The 12720-nt window shown below is 39.3% G+C and overlaps 1 non-coding gene across 1 annotated transcript; it reads right to left on the bottom strand.

Annotated features, from left to right (window-relative positions):
- Positions 1–814: 814 nt before the first annotated feature.
- Positions 815–921, bottom strand: LOC112578573. The gene has a single exon (XR_003102921.1). It is a non-coding gene; the product is annotated as a U6 spliceosomal RNA (small nuclear RNA).
- Between the last annotated feature and the right edge of the window lie 11799 nt (positions 922–12720).

Genomic DNA, 12720 nt, shown 5'->3' on the forward strand with positions numbered 1-12720 from the left:
CCACCTCATTAGAACTGATTCAAATGTATTCTTTTTAATGGCTGAGTAATACTCCATTGTGTATATGTACCACTTCTTTCTTATCCATTCATCTGCTGATGGACATCTAGGTTGCTTCCATGTCCTGGCTATTATAAACAGTGCTGCGATGAACATTGGGGTACACGTGTCTCTTTCCCTTCTGGTTTCCTCAGTGTGTATGCCCAGCAGTGGGATTGCTGGATCATAAGGCAGTTCTATTTCCAGTTTTTTAAGGAATCTCCACACTGTTCTCCATAGTGGCTGTACTAGTTTGCATTCCCACCAACAGTGCAAGAGGGTTCCCTTTTCTCCACACCCTCTCCAGCATTTATTACTTGTAGACTTTTGGATCACAGCCATTCTGACTGGTGTGAAATGGTACCTCATAGTGGTTTTGATTTGCATTTCTCTGATAATGAGTGATGTTGAGCATCTTTTCATGTGTTTGTTAGCCATCTGTATGTCTTCTTTGGAGAAATGTCTATTTAGTTCTTTGGCCCGTTTTTTGATTGGGTCATTTATTTTTCTGGAGTTGAGCTGTAGGAGTTGCTTGTATATTCTCGAGATTAGTTGTTTGTCAGTTGCTTCATTTGCTATTATTTTCTCCCATTCTGAAGGCTGTCTTTTCACCTTGCTAATAGTTTCCTTTGATGTGCAGAAACTTTTAAGGTTAATTAGGTCCCATTTGTTTATTTTTGCTTTTATTTCCAATATTCTGGGAGGTGGGTCATAGAGGATCCTGCTGTGATGTATGTCGGAGAGTGTTTTGCCTATGTTCTCCTCTAGGAGTTTTAAAAATATGGAACACTTCACGAATTTGCGTGTCATCCTTGCACAGGGGCCATGCTAATCTTCTCTGTATCGTTCCAATTTTAGTATATGTGCTGCCGAAGCGAGCACCCTCTGCCTTTTCTAAATCCAGCTTGAACATCTGGAAGTTCACAGTTCACTCATAGGGTTAGAGATAGCAATGTATTTTCCTCCTAGAAAACCAGTAAGGACTTCCATCATAAAGGGCCCACAATCCCTGGGTGTACTGCTGCATCTTCAGTCACACTATTTGCTCATCCAGAGGAAGCCATTGTGCAGGCCAGTGCCAGCCCCTGTGGGGACTTGGCCAGCAGTGATATCCAAGCACAACTCACCGAGGACTTCTGACCACTCAAACCCGTGAATTTCGCACCCACCATGTGCAGACCACTTTGCTATCAACCTTCAGTGTTTTAAGTTTTATAGAAGTACCCAAATACTGAAAATCATTTAGCCAGTCTGAAAATGTTAGATCCATGCTTCATATGTATATTAAATGTCACTTAGTCAAATAAATTGCGCTGTTGTGTCATTTGGACCAGGAACCATGCCTTTTAGAATCAGAAGGCACTCAACCCTCGAAACCGGTTGTTACAACTCCCTCCCTAATTCATCTTTCCCCCACATCCACATCCATCTCCAAGTCACCTCCTCTCATCCTCTACATACAAACACACACTTCATCAAAACAAACCTGTGGAGCCGCTATTCCCATGGCTACTCCATCATTAAGATCTGTCACTTTCCAGCACCTTATGGTTGTAATAGGATTCCCCCTCCCTTTGATGAATACTTGTTCAACATCTCTCACACTTGCCGACCCAAGAAATTCTTTCCTGAGAGAGGAGACAAAATTATACCTTCTTTTACAGTGAGTCAGCAGAGAAAACCCAACACATTGCAGCTTTTATTCAGCGAAGCCACATGCTCTCTCTTGAGAAACGATGGAAAATGAGCTGCCAGCTAAAAACTCCTAAAGAGTGTCACGATTACAACTTTTCACTGGTGCTCCTAGCGATGGTACTTCTGACCTAAGACAACTAAGACATCCAGACATACTCCTGAGTCTGCTCATTAGCCTAATGAGGATGGAGTCAGGCAAAGAGTTAATTTGACTAATTTAATCAGCATTCCCTTCGGTGTGTCTACTGGGAGAGCACCAAAGTGACGGAGACAAACACAGAAACACAGAGAGGATGGGGATTTACTGAACTGTGCTTGTGATTAGGCAAAGCCCTAGTTTGAGAACATAATAGAATCAAAGCTGGAAAAAGTCATAATGATTGCTTAGCCCAGTCATGCCAATTTAATTTTAATGAGGTTAAGAAATCATTATAAAAATAAAACTTATTACAAAATGAGTAATACATGGGAAAGCATTTTCAAAACTGTAAACTGCTATGTGTATGCTTATACAAAATATCATTGAATTGTTTTCCCAAACATTAAAGAAGAACTTAAGCAGTGGTTACATTGTTACATATTTTCATTAAAGAAATACTGTAAATAAATGTCTTCCCTTTACATCCCCAACCTCTAAAAACTTGTTTCTTTAGCTGTGTGAATGCACTTCAGACTCAGTCATCTGATAAGGATATAGTTTGAAATTATTATAAAAAATTTTCTCCAAACTTCCTTTTCTTGAAGAGCGCTGATGAATGTTATTTGATGATGAATGTAAATTTTAGTTTTACAAGATTTAGGGATTTTCAGTTAATACCTGGTGTAGGTGATTTATGCTTTTGATTAATGGTTTTCGATTTCTTTAAAGTTCCACCTTAAAATGAGCACTGTAAAATGCCTATTTAATGTTGGCAGTACTCCTGACAATGTGCCTTGATCTTACAATTAGAGATTAAGCCACAATTACTCATCAGATTCAGTAATTCTAAGAGAGTTGATTGAGGGTTTTTTTCTGGACAATGGAATGTCATTTGCACTGATTATTTCATTATATTAATTTTCTCATCACTTTTCCTTTTTTGTTTTCATTTGAACACTATTAAGTAAGTTTCTTTTTTTTTTTTTTTTCAAGAGGCTCAAGCCTAAGGGGATGAAAAAAGAAAATGAAGGGATTTCTTCAGTTAAAAAAAAAAAAAAGAGGAAAAGAAGAAAGAAAGGCTTTATAGGGATATTAAGCCATATAACCTGTAAACTGGTCCTGTTACCTTTTTTCCTTGATAATAGTTTGTAGAATTAAAACAGAATGGGGAAATTTATACTTTGAGGGTGAATCTTTTAAGAAATTAATCTTCTATAATGTCCTTTCATTACAATTGCACTCATTTCACACACTAGCAAAGTAATGCTCAAAATTCTCCAGGCCAGGCTTCAATACTACATGACCCATGAACTTGCAAATGTTCAAGCTGGATTCAGAAAAGGCAAAGGAATCAGAGATCAAATTGCCAATATCCATCGGATCATCAAAAAAGCAAGAGAGTTCCCACAAAACATATACTTCTGCTTTATTGACTATGCCAAAGACTTTGACAGCATGGATCACAATAAACTGTGGAAAATTCTTCAAGAGGTGGGAATACCAGACCACCTGACCTACTTCCTGAGAAATCTGTATGTAGGTCAGGAAGCAACAGTTAGAACTGGACATGGAACAAAAGACTGGTTCTAAATTGGGAAAGGAGTACCTCAAGGCTGTATATTGTCACCCTGCTTATTTAACTTATATGCAGAATATATCATGAGAAATGCTGGACTGGATGAAGCACAAGCTGGAATCAAGACTGCTGGGAGAAATATCAATAACCTCAGATATGCAGATGGCACCACCCTTATGGCAGAAATCGAAGAAGAACTAAAAGCTTGCTTAAAACTCAACATTCAGGAAACTAAGATCATGGCATCCAGTCCCATCACTTCATGGCAAATAGATGGGGAAGCAATGGGAACAGTGAGAAACTTTATTTTCTTGGGCTCCAGAATCACTGCAGATGGTGACTGCAGCCATGAAATTAAAGGACACTTGCTCCCTGGAAAGTTATGACCAACCTAGACAGCGTATTAAAAAAGCAGAGACATTACTCCACAAACAAAGATCTGCCTAGTTAAAGCTATGGTTTTTCTAGTATGTATGGATGTGAGAGTTGGACTATGAAGAAAGCTGAACACCAAAGAATTGATGCTTTTGAACTGTGGTATTGGAGAAGACTCTTGAGAGTCCCTTGGACTGCAAGGAGATCCAACCAGTCCATCCTAAAGGAGATCAGTCCTGAATATTCATTGGAAGGACTGATGCTGAAGCTGAAATACTCCAATATTTTGAAAAGCTCCAATACTTTGGCCACCTGATGAGAAGAACTGACTCATTTGAAAAGACCCTGATGCTGGGAAAGATTGAAAGCAGGAGGAGAAGGGGAAGACAGAGGATCAGATGGTTGGATGGCATCACCAACTCAATGCACATAAGTTTGAGCAAGCCCCAAGTGTTAGTGATGGACAGGGAAGCCTGGCGTGCTGCAGTCCATGGGGTCTCCCGGAGTTGGACATGACTGAGTGACTGAACTGAACTGAATGTCCTTCTTATTTGAATGATATTTTCACCATCAGGCTAAGTAATATATAATGTTCCTTTTCTGTAATTCTTCTTAAAAATAATTTTTATTTACTCAAATTATTGGATTTCCCTGGTGGCTCAGATGGTAAAGAATCTGCCTGCAATGCCGGAGACCCAGGTTTGATCCCTGGGTTGGGAAGATCCCCTGAAGAAGGGAAAAGCTACCCACTCCAGTATTCTTGGCTGGAGAATCCCCATGGACAGAGGAGCCTGGTGTGCTACAGTCCATGGGAGTCATAAAGGGTCAAACACAACTGAGCGATTTTCACTTCACTTCATTCAGTTATTGATACAGGTCCTATTATGTATACTAGGTATAAAGTTTATATTCTTGTGAGGGAGATAGACTTTAAAAATAAGCAAATAAATATGACTGTAAAATATAAATGCAATAAAGGAAAATAACTGTGTTCCATGAGAGAAAAAAGGGGATAAACTTTTTATATGTGAGTGTGTCAAGGATGGCCTCTCTGAGAGATATAAAAAACAGGTGCAAGTTTAGACTCATCAAGGATGAGAAGAGGGACCAGACAAAGTAATAAAGTATGTAAAAGATCCTGAAGCAAGAAAGACTTTGGTGGGTTCAAGGAATATCACAAAGGTCAGTGTAAATGGAATAAATGAGAAAATGGTACAAGATGAGGCTGGAGAGAAGGCCGGTGTCCAGATTGGAATGATTGAAGAGTCAATAGAGAAGCTGAGGTAGACTCAGGTAGAGAAGCTGAGATAGTGAATTGAATGCAGGATTGAATTTCTCCACTTCCTCCTAAAATCCATTGTAAAATGACAAACAGAGAATGACTCTTTTACCAAAGACATAAACCCCCAAGAACAAAGAAAGATGCAAAAATTTTAAAGTCTGAAAGCATGTGAGCAGGTTGTATTTGATTTATCAACTCTGAGAAAGTCTGCAGTGGGGGAAGCCGAGAAGTTACCCAATTTACCAAGTCACCTCTAGGCATGGAGTAAAGGTGAGGCTAAAAACAGAAGGACTGGTTGAAAGTCCATCAAGAATCACTGAGATTCTGTACCAGTCAGGACGTGATTCAATACAGAGAATTAGATGCCTCAAAACTGTTGAGAAAATTAGAACAGCGCAGTTCAGTTCACGGCTACTTTTCAGACTTACAGTCAGTCCTTTAGAAAACTGAGAAGCTTCAGAAACTTCAGAAAACTGCCAAGGATGATCACAGCTGTCTGAATCACCAAAGCAGGTGGTTTTCAAGAAAATACTCCGAGGCAACTATAAAATCTCATGTTTGCTGAAGTCCACAAAATTGCCTACAACTGCTAGAGGTCAATGATGTGGTTTCTACCTTTCTTATACCTCCCAGTCTTGCAGGCATGTCTCTTATTGGAAGACATGAATCCAGAAGTTGGCCAGCAAATAATTCTAGGAATGTAGTTCCTGGGCCTCTAGCTCCTGCAATACAAGCAAGATTTCAAAAGGGTCATAATGGCAGGGGGAACAAAAAGAGTACCAAAGCTGAGTTGCTCCATCTCTTCAACATGGAGCCCCTCCCAGACCCCATTCCCCACGTGTGCAACTGAGCAACCACCCTTCTCTCCTGTAGGCGGAAGATGAAGGCTAGGACAAATGGTCTTTTGCAGCTGATGCTCAGTCACAGCCAACTCTTTGCAACCCCACAGATTGTAGCCCACCAGGCTCCTCCAACCATGGGATTTCCCAGGCAAGAATACTGAAGTGGGTTGCCATTTCCTCCACCAGAGGATATTCCTGACCCAGGAATTGAACCCATATCCCTTACATTGCAGGGTATCATTTATTGCTGTGCACCAGGGAAGCCTGGTGGTCTCTGGACTGGAGCACTAGACTCAGCTGATGGCTGAGAGATCATTCTTAAGCCTAGAGGGTTAGAAAAAATGAACATATTAAATGTTGAGAACCAATCACCAGACCTTTTCTCCCATTTAACCCCACATTTAAGCCCCCAGGCCAGATTTTGTAAAAGCCTTCCCTAGAAAACCTGACTAGCCTAAAAGATAAGGCCACAGAAAGCTCATATTAAGAATTTCTCCAGAAAAAGTGCCCCACATAAGCAAACAAAACCATATAAGACAGAAGTTACAAAGGGAAAAGAAAAGTGTCAAAGACAAAAAGTAGCATCAATTAGCCTCGGAGAGTAAAGAGGATATAGTTTTTATTGAAAATATGTTAGCAGATCCAAAAAAGTTCTGCTTTTAGAAGTTTCTTGGTAGAAATTTTAGAAAACAGTTTAAAAAATATCTCAGAAGTTACAATAAAAAGGCAAAAAGGTTTAAAAAAATAAAAGGAGAGAAAATATAGAGGATGATTCAAATAATAGAGAACTGAAGAAATTTTTTTAAAAAGAGAAAGAAGAAATAAGAGTGGGGATAGTTCAAGATAATGTACCAGAAATGAAAGACACTGTGCTTAACACAATGAATGAATATGGGCCGGGATACATCAGAACACTGGGGACAAAATCTTACAAATCTTTAAAGAGGAAACCAACACAGGACTTGGATTGGTAAGCTTATTCTATAAAGAGTCAGGTAAAAAAATGTTTTAAGACACTGCAGGCCATACAATCTCTGTCAAAACTATGCAACTTTGCAGCTACAGTGTAACAGCAGATATAGACGATATGCAAATAAATATGCATGGCTGTGTTCCAATAAAACTGTTAAAAATAAGCAGTATGGGTACATTCCTGGGGGCCCAACTATTAAATATGTTTCCACTGCAAGAGGCACTGGTTCTATCCCTGGTCAGGGAAGCAGGATCCTGAATGCTGCCAAAAAAAAAAAAAAAAAAAGGGAATCAATAATGAATCAAAAATCAAAATGGCATCAGACTTTGCAGTCAATAGATGGAAGACTTTGTTCATTCGCTTAGCTATGCCTGACTCTCTGCAATCCCATGGACTGCAACACACTAGGCTTCCCTGTCCTTCACCATCTCCTGGAACTTATTCAAACTCATGTCCATCAAGTCAGTGATGCCATCCAGCCATCTCATCCTCTGTCATCCCCTTCTCCTCCTGCCTTCAATCTTTCTCAGCCTCAGAGTCTTTTCCAATGAGTCAGCTCTTCACATCAGGTGGCCAAAGGATTGGAGTTTCAGCTTCAGCATCAGTCCTTCCAATGAATGTTCAGGACTGATTTCCTTTGGGATGGACTGGTTAGATCTCCTTGCAGTCCAACAAGTCCAACTTGTAGTCTCAAGTCTTCTCCAACACCACAGTTCAAAAGCATCAATCCTTCGGCACTCAGCTTTCTTGAGTAAGTTTGACTAGATGGACCCTTTTTGGCAAAGAAATGTGTTTCTGCTTTTTAATACACTGACTAGATTTGTCATAGCTTTTCTTCCAAGGAGCAAGCGTCTTTTAATTTCATGGCTGCAGTCACTGTCCAGTGATTCTGGAGCCCAAGGAAATAAAGTCTTTCACTATTTCCATTGTTTCCCCATCTATATGCCATGAAGTGATGGGACTGGATGCCATGATCTTAGTTTTTTGAATGTTGAGTTTTAAGCCAGCTTTCTCACTCTCTTCTTTCAAGCTCATCAAGAGGCTATTTAGTCCCTCTTGGCTTTTTGCCATAAGGATGATGTCCTCTGCATCTGAAGACTGGATAACAATTTTTCAATGTTGGTAAAATTTTGAAGGAAAAGTATTTTTCATGTAGAATTCTATTTGCAGACAAATTATCAAATAAAGTGAGAGGAGAATAAGGTCTCAAAAATGTTATTTCCCACTGACCACTTATCCAGAAGCTAACCAACAGTGGACTTCATCAAAATGAGAAAGAACGTCAATAAAGAAAAAGACATAGGATCCTGAATCCAGGAATTAATTTCTTAGATCTCAAATTATGGTAAGGCAAAATACCAAGCCTGCAAGTCATACAGCACAAAGGGAACCCATCCAGACTGGACCAGGTCACAGGTTTTGGTAGAAGAAGCTTCACAAAGATGTGATTGAGAGAATATCAATTATGGTTATAAGGACACACCTGACCATAAAACTATCCAAATAAACAAAATGACTTATTAACTCCAAAAGGAACAGAAAGCTGTGCAGGAAGAAATGTAATCATTGATCACTGTATGCTCAAATCTGATTCTCAGAATCTCAGACTCATAATAAGCATTGATCCTATCCAATTATGGATAGAGGAAATAAAGGCCAAAATTAAAATAGAGCCTAATTAAATTTAAAAGCTTTAAATAGCAAAGGAAACCATAGAGAAAACAAAAAGATAATCTACTGAATGGGAGAAAATATTTGTAAATTATGTGACTGATAAGAGATTAATATCAACATATATAAACAGTGGATGCAACTCAACATCAAAAAAAAAATAAAATAAAAACCCAATTTAAAAATGCACAGAACTGAATAGGCATTTTTACAAAGAGAGAATGCAGATGGCCAGCATGCACATGAAAAGATGCTCCACATTGCTAATCATCAGGGAAATGCAAATCAAAAGCACAATGAGATATCACCTCACACCTGTGAGAATGGCCCTCATCCAAGAACACAAATAACAAATGTTGAGGATCTGGAGAAAAAGGAACTGTTGTACACTGTTGCTGGGAAGGTAAATTGGTGTAGCCACAGTGGAAAATGGCATGGTGGTGTCTCATGAAGCTAAAAATAGACCACCATTGTCCATTTGCTAAATCCTGTCCAACTCTTTGCAACCCCATGGACTGCAGCATGCCAGTCTCCTCTGTCCTCATCTATCTCCTGGAGTTTGTTCAAACTCATGTCCATTGAATCAGAGATAATATCTAACCATCTCATCCTTTCCTATCCCCTTCTCCTTTTTTCAGTCTTTGCCAGCCTCGGGGTCTTTTCCAATGAGTCGGCTCTTTGCATCAGGTGACAAAAGTACTGGAGCTTCAGCTTTTGCACCAATCCTGACAATGAATATTCAGAACTGATTTCCTTTAGGATTGATTGTTTTGATCTCCTTGCTGTCCTAGAGACTCTCAAGAGTCCTCTAGCACCATAATTCTAAAGCATCAGTTTTTTGACACTCAGCTTTCTTTATGGTTCAGTTCTCACATCCATACATAACTACCAGAAAAATCATAGCTTTGACTATTCAGACCTTCGTTGGCAAAGTGCTGTCTCTGCTTTTTAATATGTTATCTAAGTTAGTCATAGCTTTCCTTCCAAGTAGCAAGTCTTTTAATCTCATGGCTACAATCACTGTCTGCAGTGATTTTGGAGCCCAAGAAAAGAAAATCTGTCACTGCTTCCACTTTTCCCCTTTTTATTTGCCATGAAGTAATGAGACCAAATGCCATGATCTTAGTTTTTTGAATGTTGAGTTTCAAAACAGCTTTTTCACTCTCTTCTTTCACCTTCAACAGGCCCTTTGCTTTCTGCTATTAGGGTGGAATCATCTGCATATCTGAAGCTGTTGATATTTCTCCTGGCAGTCTTGATTCCAGCTTGTGCTTCATCCAGCCTGGCATTTCCCATGATGTACTGTGCATATAAATAAATAAGCAGGGTGACAATGTACAAAAATGTGCTCCTTTCCTAATTTTGAACCAGTCAGTAGTCTGGTTCTAACTGTTGCTTCTTGATTCACATACAGGTTTCTCAGAAGACAGATAAGGTTGTCTGGTACTCATGTCTTTAAGAATTTTGCTGTAATCCACACAGTCGAAGGTTTTAGCATAGTCAGTGAAGCAGAAGTGGATATTTTTATGGAATTCCTTTGCTTTCTTCAAGATCCAATGAACGTTCGCAATTTGATCTCTGGTTCCTCTGCCGTTTCTACATCTAGTTTGTACCTCTAAAAGTTCTTGGTTCACGTACTACTGAAGCCTAGCTTGAAGGAATTTGAGCATAACCTTGCTAGCATATGAAATGAGCACAAGTGTACAGTAATTTCAACATTCCTTGGCATTGCCCTTCTTTGGGATTGGAATGAAAACTGATCTTTACAGTCGTGTGGCCACTGCAAATTTTCCAAATTTGCTAATATATCAAGTGCAGCACTTTAACAACATCATCTTTTAGGATTTGAAATAGCTCAACTTAAATTCCATCACCTCCACTAGCTTATATCATAGTAATGGTTCCTAAGGCCCACTTGACTTGACACTCCAGGATCTCTGGCCCTAGGTGCATGACCACACCATCGTGGTTATCGAGATCATTAAGACTTTTTTGTATAACTCTTCTATGTATTCTTGCCATCTCTTCTTATTCTCTTCTGCTTCTGTAAGATCCTTACCATTTCTGTCCTTTATGTGCCCATCCTTGCATGAAATAGTCCCTTGATGTCTTCAATTTTCTTGGAAATATCTCTAGTCTTTCCAACTCTATTGTCTTCCTCTATTTCTTTGCAGTGTTCATTTAAGAAGACCTTCTTGTCTGTCCTTGCTATTCTCTAAAATTCTGTATACAGTGAGCTATATGTTCCCCTTTCTATCTTGATTTTTGTTTCTCTTCTCTTCTCAGATGTTTGTAAAGCCTCCTAAGACAATCACTTTGCCTTCTTACATTTCTTTTTCTTTGTGATGGTTTTGGTCACTGGATTCTGTACAATTTTATGAACCTCTGTCCATAATTACTCAGGCAGTCTGCCTACCAGATCTAATCCCTTGAATCTATTCTTTACCGTCACTGTATAATCATAAGGAATTTTATCTAGGTCACATCTGACTGGCCTAATGGTTTTCCCTGCTTTCTTTAGCTTAAGCCTGAACCTTGCAATGTGGAGATCATGATCTGAGTCAGCCAGCTCTAGGTCTTGCTTTTGCTGACTGTATAGAGCGTCTCCATCTTTGGCTGCAAAGAGCATAATCAGATTTCAGTATTGACCATTTGGTGATGTCCATGTATAGAGTTGTCTCTCATGTTGTTGGAAGAGGGTGTTTTCTATGACCAGTTGTTCTCTTGACAAAATTCTGTTAGCCTTTGCCCTGCTTCATTTGTACTCCAAGGCCAAACTTGCCTGTTACTCCAGGTATCACTTGACTTCTACTTTTGCATTCCAATAGAAGGTCTTATAGGTCTTCATAGAACCAGTCAACTTCAGCTTCTTTGGCATCAGTAGTTGGGACATAGATTTGGATTACTGTGATGAGAATCGTTTGCCTTGGAAAAGAACTGTTTTCTGTCATTTTTGAAGTTGCAACCAAGTACTACCTGTCAGACTCTTTTGATGACTATGAAGGCTATTCCATTTCTTCTAAGAGATTCTTGCCCACAGTAGTAGATATAATGGTCATGCAAATTAAATTCACCCATTCCCATCCATTTTAGCTCACTGATTCCTAAGACTTTGATGTTCAATCTTGCCATCTCCTGCTTGACCATGTCAAATTTACCCTGATTCATGGACCTAACATTCCAGGTTCCTATGCATTATTGTTCTTTACAACGTTGGACTTTATTTTCACCCCAGGTGGCACAGTGATAAAGAATCCACCTGTCAAAGCATGAGATGCAAGAGACAGGAGTTCAATTCCCTGAGTCAGGAAGATCCTCTGGAGAAGGAAATGGCAACCTGCTCCAGTATTCTTGCCTGGAATGCTCCATGAACAGAGGAAACTCACAGGCTACAGTCCATGGGGTCTCAAAAAGTCAGAGATGACTGAGTGTGTGAGCACACACATGCACACACCCTGTAACCCAGCAATTCCACTCTTAAGTGTTTATCAGGAGGATATCAGAACTTTATCAGCATAAATTCTGCAAAGACTTTACTCAAATATACCGAGCAGCCTTGCTCACAATAGCCCCAAAGGGGAAACAACTCAATGTCAACAGATAAATGGACAAACCATGATTTGTTTGACCAGGGGTTCACTGGAGAAAGAGAACAAAGCATCACTTCCTTGACATAAGAGAATTACCATATAATCCAGCAATTCCAGTTCTGGATATATATCTGAAAAAAAGACACTAATTTGAAAAAAATAAATGTACCCTGATGTTCATAGCAGAATTATTCACAATTGCCAAGATGTGGAAGCAGCCTAAGTAGACACCATCATCCACAGATGAAGTAGACACCTTCATCAATAGATGAAGGGATAAAGAGTATGGAGTATATTTGTACTATTTCAGTCATAAAAAGAATAAAATTTTGCCATTTGCAGCATCACATGGATGGACTTATAGTTCATTACTCTAAGGGAAATAATGCAAAACAAGAGAAATACTGTATGACATCACATGTGCAGAATCTAAAAAAATACAACAAATGTGACTATAACAAAAAAAGCAGACTCATAGGTACAGAGGACAAAACAGTGGGAGACAGGGGCAATATAAGGGTGGGGGAGTGGGAAGTAC

This window comes from Bubalus bubalis, chromosome 13, assembly GCF_019923935.1.
Source record: "Bubalus bubalis isolate 160015118507 breed Murrah chromosome 13, NDDB_SH_1, whole genome shotgun sequence".
In the NCBI taxonomy this organism is placed as follows: domain Eukaryota; kingdom Metazoa; phylum Chordata; class Mammalia; order Artiodactyla; family Bovidae; genus Bubalus; species Bubalus bubalis.